The 16,236-nt window shown below is 38.3% G+C and overlaps 1 protein-coding gene and 1 pseudogene across 1 annotated transcript in view; both read right to left on the reverse strand.

Moving 5' to 3' along the window:
• Nucleotides 1-16,236, reverse strand: part of LOC132670997 (uncharacterized) — a 515,422-nt gene that overhangs the window by 133,790 nt on the left and 365,396 nt on the right. The gene's annotated exons all lie outside the window — the stretch shown is intronic.
• On the reverse strand, nucleotides 13,470-13,639 carry LOC132671045 (small ribosomal subunit protein uS14 pseudogene; annotated as a pseudogene).

Genomic DNA, 16,236 nt, shown 5'->3' on the forward strand with positions numbered 1-16,236 from the left:
GGACTAGAGATGAGCTTGGGGTTGGAGGCTGGAGGGAGTTGCCTCGTTCTGCATGAAGCAATGAGATGATTATATATTTTGTTTTGCTTTGGAAGAGAGAGCCAGGCCATGTGGGGAGGAAGATCTAGGTTGGAGGAGCTGACATTTGAAGAGAATGTGTAAAGGGTAACTTGTAATTTCTCTTGTGATGTTCTCCCCTTCTATCTCCTCACACTTTTAGTATAATCTTACTGTGGGCTTCATTTTGTATCATGTTTGGTTTGATTTGCTTTGCTCTTTTGTGACAATCCAGGAAAGGAGGGCTGCTATATGTAAGTGAGATAGAGTACAGAGCAGGGGCACTATGTGTGGGATGGTGAGAAAATTCACAAACTTGACAAATGTAGGAGACATGGGAATATAAAAAGAGAGGTGACTACGAACAATGTAAGCCATCGTCTCCTCCACCAGAATTCCTGGCATGATTGGAAAGAATGTGAAGCCTTGACTAAACATGATGTTTGAACCAACTGCGCTTAAATCTCAACGGATGGGGTGCCTCAGCTGATACCTAGAGGCCATGAACCAATGAAACTGTTACTTTAAATGTATAATGCAGATTTCATTGATTCTTGTCCATATTTGTGATAGCAGAGTAATGGCCCCCCTGAAGATGCCTATATCCCAATACCTGGAACCTGTAGATATGTCAGGTAAGATGGCAAAGGAGATTTAAGGCTGCAGGTGCAATTAAGTTTGCTAATGAGCTTGCCTTAAAATAGGGAGATTATCCTGGATTCTCTGGGTGGACCCAATGTAATCACAAGGGTCCTTAAATATGGAGGAGGGAAGCAGAAGTAAGTGTCAAGGTGATGCTGAGAAGGAATCCACACCCTTTCTGGTTTTCAAAATGGCAAAAGGGAGGCATGAGCCAAGGAATGTGGGAAGCCTCTAGAAGATGGAAAAGCTGGGAAATGGATTATCCCCTGGAGCTTCCATAAAGCAACTCAGCCCTACCAACATTCTGATTTTAGCCCAGTGAGACTTGGATTGGATTTCTAACCTACCAAAAGGTGAGATAAATTTGTTGTTTTCAGCCACTAAGTTTGTTATGGTAGCAAAAGTATACCTATTTCAGTTATCTATTGCCACATAATAAACCTCCTGAACATGTAGTAACTTAAACAACAATAATCATTTATTTTGCTTGTGAATCTGCAATTTGGCCAGGGTTCCATAGGGCAGTTTGTCTCACTTGGGTATCCCATCAAGTTGGTACCTCTTTTAAGGGGTGGAGAGTCTACTTTTGAAGATGGCTCACTCCCATGGCTGAATAAGTATTAGCTGTTAGCTGGCAGTTCACTCAGAGCTCAGCTGGGGCTGAGGGCTTAGGAACTCATTCCCTTCCCACATGTGTTGCCACACAAACTGTTTGGGCTTCCTCACAGTGTGATGCAAGATCAAGCATTCCAAGGAAACAAGGGAGAAGAACAAGGCAGAAGTGCATGACATTTTTCATGATTTAGCTTGGGAAGTGACATAATTTCTCTTCTGCCATACTCTATTTGCCTGATGTGACTCAAGGGGAAAGGACACAGATTCACCTTGTGTCATGGTGTGGCAAGATTCTAGTAGTGCATGTGACATGGGAAGACATTAGGGAAGCCATCTCTGAGAGACACAATCTGCAGCACTCACTTAATGCGAGATCTCAGCCTTGTGTGCACTAGCTCCCAAGATTATTTCTGGAAGATTGCAGCATGTTTCCCATGTATGTTTAAAAATAAGATTTGTATTTACTATCTGATATATGCAGTTTTATTCTCCTTCTCTTGCTTCCAACCCTTGTTTCTCAGCAGGGCTATGCCTTCTGGATAACGGATGGTTTTTTTGGTATTCCCACTGTGCTATCACTCTTGAGGAGCCATATGCATATGTTAGGCTGTAACAAAAGAGGGATGTCAGCTTTTGGTCTCTCTGACTTTGGTGTTCCAAATGAAACACTATTCTTTTTTTTTTTTTTAACAGCTTACTTGTTTTAAAAGTTTATTTATTTATTTTGAGACAGACAGAGACAGCACAAGTGGGGTAAGGGCAGAGAAAGAGAGAAGGAGACAGAGAATCCCAAGCTGATAACATGGAGCCTGCTGTGGGGCTCTAACTCAGGAAACCCTGACATCATGACCTGAGTTGAAACCAAGAGTCAGACACTTAACCAACTGAGCCACCCAGGTGCCCCTGGATCACTAGTCTTAACATAAAGCTCCTCAGTCCCTTATGCAAATGGAATGTAGCAAGACAAGACCCAATTAAACTCAGAAGTAGTGTTAAGCTTGTACTCACAGTAACAGAATTCAGATTTAAATAGCCTTTGGAAACTTGCATTACTCAAGGTACATGATCCTATATAGTCTTAGCTGATTGGCGATTACAAAGATTAAAGTCTCTTCTGCCTTCTTTACCTCAATATCCTTATTTCTGTCTTTCCTATCTGGAAGCCTAAGTTTGATTGAGTTATAGATAAAATAGGTAAAATGACAGCTGTTACAATTTTTATCCTCTGCTTTTTTATGTTAAATATATGGACATCCCACTTTTTATAATTGCCCCCTTCTTTTGGGCCTTTTCCTTTTTCAAACAAGGGCTTACAAAATTTTTGCCTCAATCCCAAATGATTTCAGCCCCCATGACTGTAAGAGATGACTAATGAAAGGGTCCTCTAACCTGTAGTTAGTGCCGTCTAAAAGATATTTTGCGATGATGAAAGGACTCTATGTGAGCTATCTGAAATGGTAGCCACTAGCCACATGTGGCTATTAGGTATTTGAAATGTGACTAATGTGACTGAGCAATTGAATTTTTCATTTAATTTTATTTCATTTAAAGGTAAATAGGTATATGTGGTACTATATTGGATAGTATGACTAAACGATGGCATCCTAGTGAGAATTCCAGGTCCTCTGTTTCAGAAAGCTCCCTCAAGGCTAAGGTAGGAAGGTTGAAGAAATCAGAGCCCCAGTAAGATTTAGGAGCATGTAAGCCTTTTTATATATTGTTATAATTCTAGCTGTGCCACTGAGGAGTTCAACTAGACTCTGGTTTTATCCCTGAGTAGTTTTATTTTATAAGATTAGCTTCATTCACCAAAGACACAACAATGCCAATTATCTTGTGGCCATGCATATCGTGGCTGCTTTTACTAGAAAGAACATCCCGATTCTTCTTGCAGAGCTCCCCAAATATTGCTCTAACATTGGCAAAGTCTGCCTCAGGCCAACATCACCTTTCTCCCAATTCTTCCACTATCATAAATAGCTCAGCAGAGTCCAAAAGAAGAGTTCCTCAGGGCTTAAAGCTGAGACAAATTTTTATTTTGGGTCAATTATAACTACCAACAAATCAGCTATTGCAACCATAATGCTGTGTTACAAATCATTTTAAAGAACGCAGTGGCTCGCAACACAAACAGGTTGTCTGGGTTCAGCTGATCTAGGCTAAGGATAGCTGTGTTTGCCAGCAGGCTATAGGATAGTTCAGGTCTATTCTAGGTATTTCAGGACATTGTTTCTCATAGAGAGAAAGCTCAGCCTTGCAAACACATTGCAAATTTTTGCTCAGATTATATAGGCTAACATCCTGTTGGACAAAACAAGTCACATAGCCAAGACAAGAGTCAAAAATAGATTCTCTCTCTCTCTCCCTCTCCCCCCCACCGACACATACACTTTTCTGGTAACAAAAATCAATGCTAACAATGATAACAAAATCAATGCTTTTAAAAAGCCCTTTTTATACCCAGAAAGGCAATGCTTTGACTCTTCTCTTTTTTAATTCCATCTTTGGGAAAGTTCTTTTAAATCACATTTTTTTTTTTTATGGCAGATATATCAGCAAATTTAGTTATCTGGAAACTAGTTTCCTAATTGTGCCTTCAATAACTTATTTGATAGTCTAAATGAGGTGTGATAGAGGAATTAGTCTCAGTGCATCCATTTTGTTACCTTTTCTCTTTTTCTTAAAGCCTTTGGTGTTCATTTATTTAAAAGCAAACCCACTAATTTAGCATCCAATCCCTCTAGAGCTATCCCACATGGAGCTCAATGGCATCCAAGATAATTTCAGCTTAGTCTAAACTGTTCAAAATTTTTAGAAAACAAATCTTCAGTATTAATGACATATTATTACTTTTAAAAAGTAGGTTAGAGTAAAAGATAGAATGATATTATTTATATAAATAAATATTTGTGTTTACATGTGCTTAGAAGAGATCAGGAAGGCTAAGTTACCTCTGGGGAGAGGTGGCAATGTCTCATTTTCATCTCATGCTTTGGATACTATTGTGTTATTATTCAGCAAGCAAGTAGTATTTTTTGACAAATAGTGGTTAAAAATAAAAACCATATCATTATACTTCAAATATTTTGACAGGCTGTCATAGTTGGCAGGATAGAAAGAAGCTTCATATATTTACTATCTAAAAGTTTCTAATTTTGAGTTACCTTTTCAGAGAAGGAGACAAGGAGAGGTGGGTGCTTTTGAGGGGTCAGTTAAATTCGGTCAGGGTTCAGTAGGCAATTGCATTTTGTGTTGCTCTAGTTCCATTTTTTTCTTCAGTGTTTGATTTCTAAATATCTCATGCTCTAAAATGATCTGTCCTTGCAACCGTTTTTACGCATTCCAGATTGAGCTCAGCTTCCCTTTAAAGAGAAAGCACTTAGAGAAAAAGTGACCAAGAGTTTCTGTTTTCTTAGGAAAGCTCTGTGGTCTCTGTAGCATCATTTTGTGTCATCTTAAAATGAATTGTAGCCAGGCAACAAACGTCATCTATCCTAACAGCAAAAGCTTCCTTTTGCATTGTTCAAGCATTCCTGTTTTTACCTTAAAATAATTTCCATCCTTCAGTAGCAGCTCTCTAGCAGAATAAATGACAAAAACACAAATTTCCCAGGACAAGGCTCCTCCTGGGGCACTTTAACATGTGTCAACATTTCATAAATCAAATTCATGACCATTCATGGAAGTTGGTCCCCCTACTCTGGCCGTTTCTGGGTATCTAATGGTGAGGACAGAGGTCCGGCAGTTAGAGCAAACTGATTTTTGAGTTTGAAACCTGGCTGTTTCCATTACTATGTTGTATAACCTCTGGCAAGTCACAATTGCTTTACTATGCTTCTTTTGTAGATCTTCCTTATGTCATTACAGAATATATATGTGATTGAGTAAAAAGGGGCAAAGAATCCCTTGCTTTTGACACAAAAATCCCTTTAAAACTGGAATTAGAAGACAATAAATCATGTAACATTGTTTCAATTTTATTATAATGTACTTCAGGGAATGAATTTGATTTTCTAAAATATTTCAACAGGAATAGCATCATTTTTCACTTTCCAGGGTTCTAGCTATATTGAATTACACATCATCACATAATGTTACCGAACTTTATTTTCATATTATATATTATCCCTCTGAAATCAATATCTGGAACACTTAATTCCTGTAAATGGGAATCTGCTTATTAAAAATGCATAGAATGTAAAACAAACTGATGACTATTTCATCTATATTGTGCAATACCTTCCTCTGCCCTTCAACATATATGCACATTATTTTAATCACACTCTCCTAGAAATTGAAGATGGAAGAATATTGCCTCATTGAGTAGAACATTTCTCAGAAAAAATAATAAAATGCAAAGACAATATACAATATTTGGTGGATAAAGGCATGAAACTGACTTAAGCTCCACAAGTGAAATATTTTCTCTTCTGCCCACAGTTGCTGGTGAGTGACCAAGAAAGATTTTGGGCTTTTGGTATGTTGGGGCAGTAAGTGGACTAAGAGTTCCTCAGGAAGCCATCAAGGGGGAGCTTCTGGGAAAAAGAGGACTGTATCACAAAGAGATTCTTTTTTTAAATTGTTAAAAATGTTTTTATTTTATTTTAATTTATTTTATTTTATTTATTTTGTCGGGGGAGGGGCAGAGAGAGAGAGGGAGACACAGAATCTGAAGCAGGCTCGTCTCTGACCTGTGAGCACAGAGCCCAACGCAGGGCTCAAACTCACCAACGGTGAGATCATGACCTGAGGTGAAGTCGGATGTTCAACTGACTGAGCCTTTAAGGCACTCTAAAACATTTTTATTTATTTTGAGAGAAAGAGAGTGAGGGGGTGCAAGAGAGTGTGTGAGTCAGGGAGGGGCAAAGAGAGGGAGAGAGAGAATCCCAAGCAGGTTCTGCACTGTCATTGCAGAGCCCCATGCGGGGCTTGAACTCATAAACCATGAGATCATGACCTAAGCCGAAATCAAGAATTGGACACTTAACCAACAGAGCCACCCAGGTGTCTCTTGCACAGGGATTCTTAAAAGCCACTGCTATGGAGTTTAGTTCAAAGAATCACGGGTCCTAATATTTTGAATGTATATTATTTATTCTGCAAAGGACTCCGAAAGTTCTCACCTCCTTTAGAACTCAGTCGTAACTCAGGCTGGTAGCTGACACACCAAATTTTAGTGGACATAATTAAAATGGATGAGAAATTATCACAGGTGTTAGGTCTAAATGCAATGCAACCAAAGCACCAACGCTGTCCATAAAGGACTCGAAAGACACTTGATATGGTGTGTTGATGCCTGCCAAATAGCATCTGTCCTCACAATGCCTGGCTGAAGAACTTGATGTCAAATTAAAAGTGTAGCTGAATTTTAGTCAAAGAAACAGATAGCCTTGTATACTGCATGTTATTTGTAATTATCAAAACCCACAGATTTATATTCTAATTAATTTTTGATCCTGAACATCTGCTTTGGCAAGAAACCGAGGAACATAAGTCTTAAGATCTTAAAACTCTTTTCAATTTAACAACCCTTGGGAAAAAAAAATCAAGTTCATGACATAATTTATTTTTATTGTTATGAAACCCAGCGTTCATTTCTCTTAGAAAGGAAACTATAGAAAGCTGCTAATTTTCTTAAGGAAGGTGCTGCTGGCTTTGGCTACTATATGTATCAGTGCTTTGTCTCTGTTCATATACTGCTGCAATGGAAACCTTCAATTAGTAACTCAACCACATTGGGCTCTTTCTCACTCACCTTCTGTCTCTGGTAGCCACACCTCTCATCCTCCCACGAGCAAGGGTGAGGTATTAGTGCTTTAGCATTGCTGCCTCCATGCCCCCTCACCCCCAGATACTTCTGAATTTCCATCTAGCTCCAGTCTTGTGAGAATTCATCACACTAGTGGGACCTTGCCAACTGGTATGACGCTTGCTCACTCCTCTCCCTAATGGCGGTACTCTGTGTTGTTTGTTTTGTTTTTTGCCATCTATAAAATAAAGACAACAGCAGTGCTTATCTCATAAGGTTGCCAGGAATATTAAGTTCATATAAGTGCAAGGCACAGACCATGGTACATGGTAAACACTCAGGAAGTTATTACAATTATGAAGGTGGGCGTTAGCATTTGATTCTGAGAAAGAACCATCTGTTGGGTCAGAGTGCTACAGGGTGTTCTGCATTTACAGCTGCTTTTCTGAATTCTTTTTACTACTTCAGTCACTGTACCTTCTAAAATTTATAATCTTTTCAAAAAAGGATTATGTCAAAATGAGCAGTTAGACAACAAACAATGAGTGAGGTTAATTGTCTTACATGACATATGGAATAAAAAAAGTTTTCAGTGTGTATTTACCAATCAAGAATGTTCTCACTGGAAAACAAACAGATAAACATAACCTATGTGACTACAAATGTCACACTTTCTTGCAGATATTTTATTCTGCAAATAAAGGGGTTCCTCTTTATTTCTATCCCTACCCATGGGTGAACCCCTGGTATATCAGTGCTAACCTAGGCCAGGCTTGGTTCCTGATCTACCTGAAGACCACTGTCCTTTGGGACTCTGGTGAGAATCCAACATGCTTTTTGAACCCATGAGTTAGGACAGGGAACAAGTGTATCATTAATTTATTCCCTGTGTTTCTCTTTGAAAAGATACATTTTTATGACCTAAATAAATTCTAGAAACTTATCCATTAAGAATTAGATGTTAAATCTTAAGAAAATACATATTTTTCCCCAAGCACATCAGTTCCCAAAGTTGTTATTTCAAAAAGAGATCATATCTTTTACATGGGTGACAATAAAGACATACTTTTCCTTTTCAATGAAGAGGAGTTATTTTTTTCTAGGTTACTTCTGTAGTGATGCCAAACTAGGAAAAAAAAAACTAAATGATCAAAACAACTGACCTTTCCCCTAGTAATGTTTATGTTGACCAATGTAAGATTTGATAAAATAGATAGCATAAGTCTATATTAAACTCTAATAAATGTTTAAAATACATTGGCTCACAATCTTGCCTAGGTTAAGTGTACTGAATGTTCCTTAATATTTTATTGGTTATCAAGATGCTATAGTGACTAAAAGTAACTTTTTGTGAAATTCAATCTTACTTTTAAAGATTTAGACATAGAAATCTTAAATATGCTCTTGTGAGGGTATATTTGAGAAATGTCCTTAATTTTTGCAAAAGTTCCCTATCCAACTTTTTTAGTCATTTACACTCCACCTAAAAGCAGAGTGGATCATATTCTGGTTAATTGTGGTTTTAGTTAACAGAATTTTTAAAAATTAGGAATAAAAACAACAACAACCAAATACCTATGTTGTGCTCTCCCTGGCAGCAACTTTAGTAAGGCAGTATTATATAAATGATGCTTACAGATTTATCCTTATACATGTATGATTCTGTTAAGCAGTCATTTTTTAAAAATTGTGTGAGAAACAAAATAAAATAAATTATTATCTTAATACTATTATAAACATAGTGAATGTTTATATGTAAGAGAGAAAAAATCCAAATCTTTGCAAATTCACAATAACTTTATGGTATGTTTTATCCCCCATATCTGAAAATGTTAGGGATCCCCTTCAGTTCTTGGTGATTCTTTTTTTTTTTTTTAATTTTTTTTAATGTTTATTTTTGAGACAGAGAGAGACAGAGCATGAATGGGGGAGGGTCAGAGAGAGAGGGAGACACAGAATCCGAAGTAGGCTCCGGGCTCCCAGCTGTCAGCACAGGGGCCCGATGCGGGGCTCGAACTCATGGACCGCGAGATCGTGACCTGAGCCGAAGTCGGCGCTCAACAGACTGAGCCACCCAGGCGCCCCTCTTGGTGATTCTTCAAATACACAAAGAAATTGTGGTTTATATATACAATGGAATACTACTTGGCAATGAGAAAGAATGAAATATGGCCTTTTGTTGCAACGTGGATGGAACTGGAGAGTGTTGTGCTAAGTGAAATAAGTCATACAGAGAAAGACAGATACCATGTTTTCACTCTTATGTGGATCCTGAGAAACTCAACAGAATACCATGGGGGAGGGGAAGGGAAAAAAAAATTTAGAGAGGGAGGGAGCCAAACCATAAGAGACTCTTAAAAACTGAGAATAAACTGAGGGTTGATGGGGGGTGGGAGGGAGGGGAAAGTGGGTGATGGGCATTGAGGAGGCACCTGTTGGGGTGAGCACTGGGTGTTGTATGGAAACCAATTTGACAATAAATTTCATATTAAAAAATTAGTTTAAAGCTATGAAGAATAATTTTTTTAAGATTTCTTTACTCTCCATTTTCATTCTGAAAATTTAAAAAATGGATTTCCCTTTGGGGTTGGAAATTCCACAAACAATATCCTCGGAAGACTTATTGTATATTCAAAGATAAGTGGAGAGGGAAATACAAATCAAAACCACACTCAGATATCACCTCACGCCAGTCAGAGTGGCCAAAATGAACAAATCAGGAGACTATAGATGCTGGCAAGGATGTGGAGAAACAGGAACCCTCTTGCACTGTTGGTGGGAATGCAAATTGGTGCAGCCGCTCTGGAAAGCAGTGTGGAGGCTCCTCAGAAAATTAAAAATAGACCTACCCTATGACCCAGCAATAGCACTGCTGGGAATTTATCCAAGGGATACAGCAGTACTGATGCATAGGGGCACTTGTACCCCAATGTTTATAGCAGCACTCTCAACAATAGCCAAATTATGGAAAGAGCCTAAATGTCCATCAACTGATGAATGGATAAAGAAATTGTGGTTTATATACACAATGGAATACTACGTGGCAATGAGAAAGAATGAAATATGGCCTTTTGTAGCAACGTGGATGGAACTGGAGAGTGTGATGCTAAGTGAAATAAGCCATACAGAGAAAGACAGATACCATATGGTTTCACTCTTATGTGGATCCTGAGAAACTTAACAGAAACCCATGGGGGAGGGGAAGGAAAAAAAAAAAAAAGGAGGTTAGAGTGGGAGAGAGCCAAAGCATAAGAGACTGTTAAAAACTGAGAACAAACTGAGGGTTGATGGGGGGTGGGAGGGAGGGGAGGGTGGGTGATGGGTATTGAGGAGGGCACCTTTTGGGATGAGCACTGGGTGTGGTATGGAAACCAATTTGACAGTAAATTTCATATATTAAAATAAATAAATAAATAAATAAATAAATAAATAAATAAATAAAAAATAATTAAAAAAAAAAACAAAGATAAGTGGAGAAAAATATAACCATAATGAATAAACCCAAACTCCAACATCAGACCATGTTAGGGGCCTACAGGGTCAAAACTGCAAATGCTAAACCTCCAAAGGCCAAAAGATTTATTAAACAACAGTATTTTCTTTGTTTTGTTAGTTACTTTATTGAGAATAACCATTCTTTGACATTTACATTTCAACAAAGTTTTCTTGGAGGGGTTTACCCTTGAATAAACTTGTCAAAGTCCTACCCTTCATACAACTTTCAGAAGCACTAAAATAATAGCCGTTTTACATTTTACTTATCTTTCTTTCTTAATCAGGAATGACGACTTGGTACAGAGTTGAAAAAGCCCAGCAGACTGGGAGGCGGTGAACTCAGTGGTTTAGTTCCTGCCTTGGCCTGGATTGAGTCCCTTGACTTTGAAATGCTGAAGTAATTTGTAAAATGAAGTTCTTACAGGGACATAATCTCTAATGCCCCATTTTTTAAAATATCTTTTTTTAATCTAAATCCATTTACACACTAATGGATTGCAGAATAGGAAGCAGATGACCTTAAAATAAATGCTTTAAAAATCACTTTCTATTTTTTTCTCACTGACTTTATTTCTCAGAGCATTTGTGAACCTGAAAGCGTTGCTTAATGAGCCATAAATAAAATTCAAACCACAAAATTTTGAGTTGCTTATAAACAAAATATCCACAACGACCAAGATGTTTCAAAATACTTTCCTTATTTTCATAAAAACTACCAATTTACAGAACCATATGCTAAGTAATGTAACTAAATCCCTATAAAACTGTGAAGCTTTCTAAGACCAGCCCAGGAACCACAGAAGAGGAATAAACATGATCTTTTAGAAAAAAAAATCAATTATTAAGTACAATCATGACAATATCCAGAAAGGAAATATATTTTGTTTTTAAAAATTTTTTGTAATGTTTATTTTTGAGAGAAAGAGAGACAGAGCACAAGTGGGGAAGGAGCAGAGAGGGAGGGAGACATAGAATCTGAAGCAGGCTCCAGGCTCTGAGCTAACAGCACAGAACCCAACGTGGGGGTTAAACTCACTAGCCGTGAGATCATGACCTGAGCTGAAGTCAGACACTTAACCAACTGAGCTGTCCAGGTGCCCCAGAAATATATTTTCAATGCTACACAATTTAAACATTTCAAGGCTTTTCCACAGAAGACAAAGTAAGGCTGATGGTACAACCTGGTTCTGAAGTACATGTATTAATACAGATAGGTGAAATACCAAATTAAAGTGGCCAAGTGGTGTCTTCCTAATGACCACCAAGCTAACTTCTAATTGGAGTGTGTGTGTGTGTGTGTGTGTGTGTGTGTGTGTTTGCAGGGGAGGGAGTTGTTTGTTTTTCAGTGTCAATCTAATCAGTGCCTTGACTTATCTCCTTCTTGAACCAGGCTCTCCCAGGAAACATGTCAGGCACCTACCTCTGATACTCTTTTTACTTTCTAAACAAGTACCTACCTCTATTATAACATCTCTAAATTCCTTGGTGACAGGAATTACATCTCAATTTTCATGACAAATAGAACCAACTTGACAATAAATTATATTATATTAAAAAAACATGACAAATAGAACCTTTGTTAACCAGACAAGGAGATCAAATAGGACTCAGTGAGAAACCCACTGTAAGGAATAGCCAATTTGTTGTGTTATTCAGAAAAATCTGTCAGGGGACTCAGTGCATTTCTCAAATAAGAAACCAGGGACAGTGGGTTGCCTCACTGAGCAGGACCACAAATGTGATTGCCATGCAGCCATCACATTTACGTGCACACAACCATCCTGGCCCAGTGTGGAGCTCTGGTGTTAGGATGGAACAGTTAGTTGGTCCTTCACAATTGCCTTCAAGGCACAGTTTGCTTCCCTCGGCTGACTGATTCTTTGTTTACTCATTTCTATGAATCCTTTGATCATGAATATGATGACTATATGTAAACTTTGAAAATGGGCATGTAATTGTCAACTAATTTCATAATATGCTCATTTCCATTCAATACGTTCAATTTGATTTCATCCAGGGCAATTTTTAGAATCTCTCACATCTGAGTCACTCAATTAAGGCAATATCTATTATGAAAGCAATGCATGGAACGCCACCAGCAGCACTAATTGCTCAATATTATGAAGCCCTAACTGTATTCAACATGCACCATACAAAGTAATTTATGTGCATTATCTCATCTAATCTTTGTAATAACCCCATGTATTAGGAGTCACTATACCTGATTTTGTAGATTACAAAACAGAGGCCCAGAGATCTTAAGTAATTCCCCACAGTTAACTCAGATTAAGTAATCATTGTTGTGAAGATTTCTCATCTCTTGATCAAAGAGATGGACAAGTCTTCCTGAAAAGTGTTAATGGCAATAAAAGCCTGCTATACAACATTGTTTTTACTTATGTTCCCATTTATTTCATGGTTTCGTGGTTTCTCAGCATTAAATGAAAACCTATAACGTGGATGATATTCTTGTCTCTTGATCCTAGGTTATTCAACATTGACCTTGATTGTGAAATAGTTTGACTATTTTATTATGTGTGGGATCGGGCAATGTGGGGAACGTCTATAGAACAAAAATATCACCTGGTTTCTGTTCATAGTTGAAAAGACAAACACATAGGAAACAGTGGACAATCTGTTTGATAGCACGGAACTGATCGCTCTATGTGTGAATCCTAATGTAAGGCTGAGGCACTTGGCAAGTTTTAATAAAGGAAGTAGTGCAACATAATCACCATAGTAACCATCATATATTGAGCACCTACTGCATGTCAGATGCTATGATAGGTGGGGTTTTTTTTCATAATTGAAGTCTTTTTATTTTATGTACAGTGAGTTAGCATTAAGGTAGGTATCTTGGATATCTGCCGTTAATGTAGGGAACTTGGATGCCCCATTCAAGGAGGCTTACTTAATCCATCTTAATGGAGCCTATGTTCTTGGTGCACTGATGGAAACACTGGTGGTACAAGTTGAGGCTATATTTCTGGATCAGTCCATGCCAGTTTGAGTTGGCCTGGCAAGAAGGAGAGCCTGGCCAAATTTACTCCGATGGCTCCAGTAGAATTGCTGGTGACTCATCTTACTTTCAGGGATGCAATGAGGCAAAAAGTGTGATAGGTATTTTATATGCACAGTCTTCTCACCAGCCTTGACAGGTATATACCATTTTTCACATTAACCAGTGAGACTAAGAAAGTTTAAATCATTTGCCTAAGGTAATACAACTAGTGAGACGCAGGGCTGGGATTTGAATGTTGCTCTGTCCCGCTCCATAATATGTTAGGTTTTTGAAATATGTAAACAGAAGTGTGGCAAAGATAACTTTTTATTCCCGGTGTCCATTTTCTCCTTCTTTAGGAATAGAGAGAAACTTCAAATTGTAGTTGAGCACATGGATACCAGTTAAATTCTACTTTCCATCATCTCTTTGCAATAAAATGTGGCCATGTGCCTGTAGTTTAGTCAGTGGGACATGAGCTAAGGGAGGTGTGTAATTTCTTAAAAGAATAGCTACACAACCTTCATTTCCCCTGCATCCCTTCCCTCAGCTGGAATGTGGATGGGATGGTGGGAGCTAGGGAAGCCATCTCAAGTCCTGAGATGAAAACTGCATGTGGAGAATGGGGGGAGGAAGAGAGGTTCCCAGCACCACTGGCCTTGCAATCGTTATGTTTTGTCTTATGTAAGAAAGAAGTGGCTTTTGGGGCACCTGGGTGGCTCAGTCGGTTGAGTGTCTGACTTCTGCTCAGGTTGTGATCTTCCAGTTTGTGGGTTTGAGTCCTGCATCAAGCTCTGTGAGGACAGCTCAGAGCCTGGAGCCTGCTTTGGATTCTGTGTCTCCCTCTCTCTCTGCCCCTCCCCTGCTTGTGCTCTGTCTCTGTCTCTCTCAAAAATAAATAAACATTAAAATAATTTTAAAAAAGAAATAGCTTTTTAAAAAAATAGCTTGTTTAAATCACTTGTCATCTCATATTTAATACTATAGGGACCTCTATCTGAAAGAGTTCATCAAGTGGGGCAATCAAGAATAAGAGGCAAAGCAGTGATAAACATAAGGATGTTGGAAAAAAAAATTAAAGCCAAGAGTGCACTGATAAACAGAAAAAGATATTCTTTGATGCATAAGGGGTCAGGTTATGAAAGGATTTCCTTGGTGGGGCTAAGGATGTACATTTGAGTACACAAGAGCAATTGAAAGACTTTTGAGCAGGGGCTTGTATATTTATTAACCCACCAACTCCCATGCAAATACATGTTGATTATCAATTCTGTGTGATATAACAAAAACTTTTCCTCAAAGATTAACCCATGGTTAAAGATAATCAATAATTAATAATTTGGGGAATAACTAGTAACAGATAGCCAGGAAACAGGAATGAAAGTTAGGAGATTATTTAATAATCTAGATACAAATTCTATCTACTTGGGGGGGGGGTACCGATATACACATTAGAAGCTTTCACCACAGAGTGAATTCAATTCAAGAATAAGAAAGAAGATGACATATTATTGGAGTGTAAAAACGACTCTGACTTGGATAATAAGAAAACATTCTAGAAGAAACAATGCCTAATTTGATACCTACAGAATGAGCAGGAGCAAATCAGCTGAGGAGAGAAGAGTTATATGGAAAAGGATTAAAAAAATTTTTTTTAACGTTTATTTATTGTTGAGAGACAGAGAGAGATAGAGAATGAGCAGGGGAGGAACAGACAGAGAGGGAGACAAAGAATCCAAAGCAGGCTCCAGGCTCTGAGCTGTCAGCTCAGAGCCCGATGTGGGGCTCGATCCCATGAACCATGGGGTCATGACCTGAGCCGAAGTCAGTTACTTAACCAACTGAGCCACCCAGGCGCCCCTGGAAGAGGATGTTTTGAGTGGAGGTCATGTGAGACATATTGGCTCATTCTGAGATCAAAAGCAAGTCAGTAGAGTCAGAATATAGAAAGAGTTGGGTGATACTTGAAGAGCTTTCAGATGAAGTTCTGTGAATAGAGAAATTTAGGAAGAGAGAAGGAGAAAACTAAGGTCCAATTCTTCAGCAATAAAAGTACTGGTTAGCAAGACAGAGAGGAATAGATGAATGTGGCTGTATTAGTTTGTTTTTTTGCCATTCTTCTCATTAAAAGGTACAGCCTGTGGCCCCTTACCTTGAATCTGGTGACTTGCTTTTACCAATAGAATGTGGTGGAAATGTCACTGGACAATTTTCAGACCTAGACCTTGGAAGGTCTTATTGCTTCCATTTTTTGTCATCTCAGAGGCCTACTCCACCAAGCCTGATACGCTGATGGAAAGAAAGGCTCAGCCAACCTTAACTAGTTCCAGTCATCACAGATAAGATAACCAGTTCCAGACATCACAACCAGAGATGTGAATGAGGCCGACTTGGATGTTCCAGTCTCAGCTGAGTTCCTAGTAAACACAGCTGTATAACATATCCTAGCCAACATCACATGGAAAAAAAAATCATCTAGTTAGACCAGATAACTGATAGCATTGTGAGAAAGAATTGCTATGTTGTTTTAAGCCTCTGTGTTGGTTTGTTATATAGCAGTAGCTAACTGATACAGTGGAAGAAACTAAAATCTAGGAGGTGAAGAGGTAAATCAGAATCATGTAGTCTTGTGGAAGCAGAGGAAAAAGACTATTTCAACTAGGGTACAATCTATAGT

This window comes from Panthera onca, chromosome C1, assembly GCF_046562875.1.
Source record: "Panthera onca isolate mPanOnc1 chromosome C1, mPanOnc1 haplotype 2, whole genome shotgun sequence".
Taxonomy (NCBI): Eukaryota; Metazoa; Chordata; class Mammalia; order Carnivora; family Felidae; genus Panthera; species Panthera onca.